Source organism: Gouania willdenowi, chromosome 6 (genome assembly GCF_900634775.1).
Source record: "Gouania willdenowi chromosome 6, fGouWil2.1, whole genome shotgun sequence".
NCBI lineage: Eukaryota > Metazoa > Chordata > Actinopteri > Blenniiformes > Gobiesocidae > Gouania > Gouania willdenowi.
In genome coordinates this window covers 4,353,029-4,360,871 of record NC_041049.1, presented here as the reverse complement: position 1 = coordinate 4,360,871, position 7,843 = coordinate 4,353,029, and positions in this window count along the sequence as shown.

Sequence of the window (7,843 nt, the reverse complement as noted above, 5' to 3'; positions counted from 1 at the left end):
GCGGGGCTCAGCTCTGACAGATGGATCTCTATTATGTGTCATTTGGCTTCTTCTGCCATTACGAGGTAATTTTATAGGTGTTGCTAGAAGTGCCAGAGCACCACTGCTGGTAATAACCAATAAAGGTTACACAGTCAGTAGCACAAATACTGAAAATACTGGAAATACTGGAAATAAGCCATCCTGCTGATTTAAATCCATAACTATCTCCACAAATAGAACGACAAAAGAAGGAAGGAAGGAGGTGGTGTCAAAAAAAAAGTCCGAGATGTAACGAATACAAATTACACCCGGCAGGAAACGTCATTAAAAAGACTCGTGCTGCGTTCCAGGCTCAGCACATCGAAATGTTTAAAAAAAGATGGCTGACCAGGAGTATAGTATTTAAAACTATACTTATTCAGAAAAGACAACAATGTGTAGCACATTTCAGCGACAAGGTATTCAAGGTGATTCATATAAGGCATTAAAACTGGACCCAAAAATAAAACTAAAAAAGTCATGAAAAATATAATAAAAGCATATGAAGCAATATGAAAATAATATATCAATAACTAGACAAACTGCATTTAGTGAGTATGCTGATATTTGTGACAAAAACAATAAAATATTGAAAATGTTACAAGAAAAATAGAAAAAGATAATTCACAAATAAGGTAAAACAAAAGAAATAAATAATAAAAATGAAACAAAATACATAAAACTAAATGAAGTAAGAAAATATATAATTAAAATACAAAATAAATAGTTTAGTTTTAGTCAAAATTTTGTCATCAGGACTATTTCAGTTATAGTCTTATTTTAGTCCATGAAACAACATCAAGACGTCAGTCGACTAAATCTGTTGGATAAAGTCGACTAAAATACAAAGATTCAATGACAGATTTGATGTGATCAATGGTTAAAACCACATGATCACATGACCTCTTTTTGGATTTCATCCCATGTCACGAAATTATCGTTCAGTTTTTATTAGTCAACAAAAATATCAATATATTATGATATAGTTTTCATCCACATGTGTTTTTTTCATTCAATTAGTCGAAGTTTAGTTACTGTCACTTTAAAAAAAGTAGTCGACAAAAATACTGGTCCATGCGCCATTTTCCAAATCTCTACAGTATCTTTCTCTAACTTTATGCTAGGGCTGGACGGTATACCCAGTTCATACCGAATACCGGTGTATTAATCTTTAATACACCGTCGTATCGGTGTATTTGATTATACAACTTTCTAAACGTTACGCTGCGCTGCGTTTCAGACCGGACCCTTTTCAACGTTGCACTTCTAAATATGAAGGTAAACAGTGGTGCTCTGGTGTTAGTTATGGTGTAAATCATACGTGTAAATGGATCAGAAAGATACAATAAAAGCTCTGAAGCTGCATGTGCGCGTGTGACTGCGTGCACATGCCTCTGCTACAGGAGAACAACACTCACGGACAAGGAGGCACGGTTAGCTTAGCATGTCGGCAGTTCGACAGTAATACACAAAAAAAGAGAGCAAAGGATCGCAATTTGTAATTCCTATAATGCGGAAATAAGTAGTGGTGGATCTGCAAACACAACGCTACATTATTCACCATAAGAAACCACTGAGTATGCAGCATTTAAAGCTAGAAATCAAGCTAATGCTAAAGCTAAGCTAGCACGGCAAAAAGACATTGGGCTGCTGTTGTAAACCTTTATACTGACCAGCCCTACTTTATGCTATCTGCTGCTCTTCTTCCTACCCACAATGCAGTGCACTATACATCACTGTTGGTTTACTTCCTGTTTGTGTTTCAACCACAACCGAATCACGCAAGATTCTCACTTTGGTTTTGTTTTCACACCAAAGTATGAACCCTGACACAGTGAATGACGTTTGCAGGCAGAATGATCCTGCAGGGAGAGGCGTGGCCTCAACATTTCATAACGTAACATTAGTGGTTTTGGTTGATTATGAGTGAGAAAGACTGAAGAGGAAGTTTTACGTACGTCGCTTGGAAACAGTAATGAAAAGCTTTCAAGAATGAGGGACGGGCTCTTCTGGGGATGGAAATAAAGACAGAACAGTTCCCCCTTAATGAGCGTATGCACGCACACACACACACACACACACACAGAGATAGACACACACACACACACACACACACACACACACACACACACACAAACAGCATCTCCCTGTCAACAAGAGAGGGTTGAGTATTAGAGCATGAAGAGGAGAGATGGAGCACAAGTGATGCTTTGATGTAGAGTGATGGACTGGCTGAGACGGGACCACGCTGGCACAAAACTGACTTTGAATTGACAGGAAAGAGAAAGAAATTACACAAAAGAGTGAAGACGATGATCAAAAACACATCAGGATGTTTAGATATAAAAGATTCAGTCGTCTGTAGCAGAGGAGAAGCTCAGAGATGGGAGAAGACGTGCGTTTCTGTATCTTTAAGTGATGCTCTCAGTCTTTTCACGGAAGAAAGATTCACTGTGGCAACGTGAAGATTTGTGACGCTGAGCAGTGGATGTGAGAGTGAAGGAATGAAGAAGATGTAAAGACAGGAGGAATAGAAGAGTAATAACAGAGGAAACCACAGCAGCAGCGAGTGGAAAAACACACAAACACTCATAATAAACATAGTGTAATAAACATCTTTATATCATTTAAGTGCTTCAAAGACATAAACACATGAACTTGTCATAATAAATCTGTGTACCTTTCGTTTTATGGTTATTTCATTTCAAAACCAAATTGAAAAACTGTTTTTTTTTGTTGTATTAATTTAAAACCAGAAACATAAAAACCACAAACCAAACAAGCAGCATTTTTCTGTTTTCAAATGAAATCTGTTTGTGTGATATTTGGATATTTACGGGGAAACTAAGACGAGAACGTCATGATTTTACCACTTTTTCTGTCCATTTTTGGCCACTCTAACTTGCAACTTTTAACCAAGTTCTGTGGTTTCTTTCACCACCATTTTTGATCAATTTAAACCCATTTTATTTCTGATTGAAACAAGGATTTACATCTTTAAGATGACTATATACTATGGCACACATAATAATATAAACGTTCCTGGATAACAATGGATATTATTGAGACAAATAAATAAATGAGGTTATCACAGATTCATAGAACAATGGACCATCATTTTACTGACTTTATGGATGGACCCCAAAAATCTCTCCCCTTTATTCCCCCTTATAGATGGTCCTGTCTCCACATGACTGTTGTTCAATGTTCATGTCTGTGTTCAACCACCTTCAGCTACAGTGGGGGTCCCCGCTCTCTGGAACCGTTATTTTGGGGGCTGAAAAGGATGAGAACCACTGATTTAAAGGACTTTAAGGTGTCTTTTGCTTTCTGTCCTGTGATGATAATCCACGGTTAGAATTGGCACGTACTAGCCTGTAACTGCAGCAGAGAGCACGCTGAATGAAAGGTGAAGGATCAAAAGGTGGGAAGGGAATGAAAATAATAATTTAATAAGCGTCCGCCCCCTGACTACAGGCAGCACAAAGGAGACGGGGCAGGTTGTGAGAGCGCAGCACGGATGACTAGAGGCCGACAGCTCTAATGAGTGTGAGCGGAAGGTCTACATCTTACTGTTGGAGCTGTTGGTCAGAGAAAAAGAAGAAGCAGAAAGTCCTCATAGAAAGGATTTGAAAGACCCAAAATCCATGGCCCGGTGCAAAATTTACGACTTATTCCCTTAAATGTTTTTGGTAAAAGAGACGCGAGTTAATTTACTCACGGAGATACTCAAGGGCATCCATTAGGTCTGATTAATGGCTGTAATACCTGTCTGAGTGTGATTAGATCTGCCTTAAATTACATGATAAATAGCAGAACATTAACACCTTGTTTACATGGTGGATGAGTTACAGATCAATAAATGTCTGCTCGGAGAATTTAAGTCAATAGTGAGCTGCTAATAAAGTTTTTGAATCAGAAAACGGGTATAATCACGGAGAATTAAACTCCAAGGCTGAACCACAAACACACACCACTTAAATGAAGGAAGCTCATTCACAGTGGATCAGGGGTAATTAAACTACGCTATATTTGAACATAATTTAGATTAATTAAATTAGTAATTAGTATAAAGTGCTGGGCAACAATTAAAACTCTTAATCCGAATAATTACAGTTACTTACATTTGCGAACTGTGATGGATTGTAATGATGTAGCTCGCTTTATTTTTTAAAAGCGCGGCAAAAAACTATCAACAATAATAACTATCATTAGAACCTTTATTCATCCGAATAACAAATCCTGTGGAGATTAAAACAACCTCTTCATAAACTCACAATCAAGATAATAAACTAAAATAATTCATTGACTATAAAAATGCAGTTAGTTTAAGATTATGCAGTAAAAAAAAACAAAACTAAATTTAAAGTAACAGGATTCTTACAATTACTATTGAGACAGTTATTATTATTATGTTGTTGTAAGTTCTATACTTATTAATTAAATGATGATTTTTTCCACAAAAGGAAGGAGAGAGGCTAAGGAAGTGCTCACGTCCTCTATTTATACCTTTATTGCTATCTATAATCATTATCATGCTAATGTTTGTTTACCAGCTGCATCTCTCTTAAGATATCATAATTTGACACTAAAAGGTTGTATACAGCATATTATATATTCACCTTTTAATATTGTTATTGTTACATAAATTAATACATATGACAGTGGCTCCCAATCTTTTTTCAGATCATGACCCCATTGTAAGTGCAAGTATAAAATACAGTGTTTTAATTTAAAAAAACAATAATAACTAAATATTTCCAAAAATTATTTTGAACCGGTATTTTTAATTATTTATTTTTATCATTTATTAGACATTTTAGGCGACCCCGAGGTTGAAAAACACTGATTTAGGATGTGTTTTGATTTCGTAAAGTCCCTATTATTTCCCATTAAATCTCATGAAAAATTCCCAACTTTGAAAGATCCCAGAATTTCACAACCCTATTTGAAATGCTATTTTTCTTTTAATTACATTATTTTGCATGAATGCTAATATTTATGTTTGGCTCCACGACAGTTATCTAAAACAATTCCCCATTTCCAGTTCATTCCAAAGAAATAAGTCCCAAGAAAACTTTATATTTTTCAATATTCCAAGTATTTCCGAGCTTAAATTCCAAGGAAAATTCTCTCTTGAAACCATAATCAGAAATTGCAAAACAAAACATGCTAAATGCAGTTACTTTTGTGTGCTAATGCTAGCCGGTTGCTAACTACGCTAGCAGTTAGTATTCTGTATAAAGGAAGCCCAGTTTCTCCTCTTTGCAACCACGAAGGAAAATAAACCTTCCAAGGTATAATTCTGAAGAAAAGTAAAACATTTGAGTGACTACTTTTGTGTGCTAATGCTAGTGAGTTGCTAACTAAGCTAGTAGTTAGCATTCTATATAAAGGAAGTTCAGGTTCTCCTCTTTCTTACCATGTTGGAAAATAAATCTAACATATATTTTTTTCTTTCATGGAAATTCTTGTTTGCAATTCTAATCAGAAATTGCAAATAAACCATGTTAAATGCAGTTACACTGCTTAAGTCGGCTGGTTGCTAGATAAGCTAGCAGCTAGCATTCTGTTTAAAGGAAGCCTAGTTTTTCCTCTTTGCTGCCACGTAGGAAAATAAATCTAAAAGCTTTAAGTGAGTGAGTTTGTGAGTGGTTCAGTCCACTCAGTCTGGGTTTACTTACTGATAACAACCGTGTGGATGCGAGTGTCCGTCCTTGCATTGGAGCAAAGTGATGAGTCATGGTGAGTCAGCACCAACGCTGACGACAGAACACAGGATAGATAGAAGATGGCTGAAGGCTAAAGAGTTGATCATGTTGTGATAAATCATCTTTGGTTCTTCACCTTTCTTTACATCCAAGAATAAAACGGACTAACACATTGGCCACGTTTACGTGATGTTTTTTAATTCGGAATTATTTATTCCGGTTTAAAATCATTCAGAATTAAAGTGTTCTGCTTTGTGTTTACGTGGAAATGGTAATTCCCAAACAAGGTTTCCATGGAAACTGGTTTATTCAGTGTTATTTAATTCTGCTTTAGGTCTGGGGGTTAGGAAGGCTCTGATTGGACAGGGGGAGAACGTGACGTATCACGTCTATCAGGAAAAACACAACAAACCTTTTATTGTCGGCTGTAACACAGACGACCACACATGAGAACTGTTTTCACCTTTATTTTGATTGTAGTGTTGAAGCAGCAGCTGGACAATAACACACGGTTTCAGTTTGGACAGCGGAGCGGAAGAAGTTAGGAACTAATCACTGGTAAATAAAGCCCAGTAAAACTCTGTAAAACAGTCACCAGGAATAAATATTTGCTCCCTGGTAAAGATAGTAGCTCTAATAACTGGTACAATGATAAACTTATGATATTACAGCCTGTGAATGCAGTACGGGGACGCATTTATTCCGCCTCCGGGTCCTAGTGCCAGCCGTCTGGTGAAACCTGTTCCGTTTACCGAGGTCCGTGTGTTTAATAAGTTCGTGTGAAAGTCTGCATGTTTATGCCTCTGTCCATCCACTGTTTTCATTATATCCATGTATTTTAAGGCTCTCATGAAATAGTCTAGCCTGGAGTCCGGGCCGCCGCCATCTTAGATTATGTCAATCAATCAATCAATCAATCTTTTATTTGTATAGCGCCAAATCATAACCAATGGTATCTCAAGGCACTTTACAGTAGAGCAGTCTTAAGGACGGACTCTTCATTTTATGGATACACACATACACACATATGCATATATACGTATATACACATACATATGTCATCACCCGCAGGTCAACACGCAGGCGCAAAGCGATGCGAATTACCCAAGTTAAGTGTTTACAAGAAAGAGGAATTAATGGCTGTAAAGCTCCCATTGTAAACGTAGCCTAGCCACGTTTACATCGGAGCGTTAATTCCTCTTTAAAGCAGAATGAAAGTGAATTCCTCTTTAACCTGACCTTGTAAACACTTCATTCCTAATGCTAATTTAATTCCGAACTAAACTTAAATCCGTATTAAGTGGCTGGTTTATTCCATTTTTAATTCTGAATTAAATAATATCTCTTTCTTGTAAACACTTACTGTAACTTGCTTAATTCCGCTTTGAGTTAATTCCGGTCGTTCTGCGCTTGCGCGACTTGTTGACGACACTTGTGGCCGAGGGCCGACACTATTTAATAAGACCCTTAAAAGACATAATCTAATGAAAAGAGTGGATGGACGGAGGCATAAACATGCGCACATTCACGCGAACACATGGACTTATTACATACGTAAAGGAAGAACAGCAAACAAAATGGCAGACGTTCTCTCCCTGTCCAATCAGAGCCTTCCTAACCCCCAGACCTAAAGCGGAATAAAATAAAGCTGAATAAACCTGTTTTCCATGTAAACCTCAATTCGGGAATTACTATTTACATGTAAACACGAAGCAGAACACTTTAATTCCGAATGATTTAATTCCAAATTAAAAAAACATCATGTAACCATGGCCACTGTGCTTGTGTTTTACCTGCGTAGACATTAGCACGAACCAGTAGCTTTGAGTTGATCAAACAAATCGTGTTTTTCCATAACTGGTGTGTAGAACATGCCTTTCACCTTAAATATACACAATAACGATCTGAATCATTGTCACAAAATACGTAAGAGGTTGACACAAAAGGTCGAGTCATGTTTCACACGAAATATGTAAAAATGTCAACTGTAGTCCTTGATCATTAAAGAGATCAGAAATAGCTTTAAAGAAACTTTTCTATAAATACTGGTTTTCATTGAACGAGGAATGCATCAAAAAAAGTGCAAGAAAAGACTTTTATTTGGAGGAAAT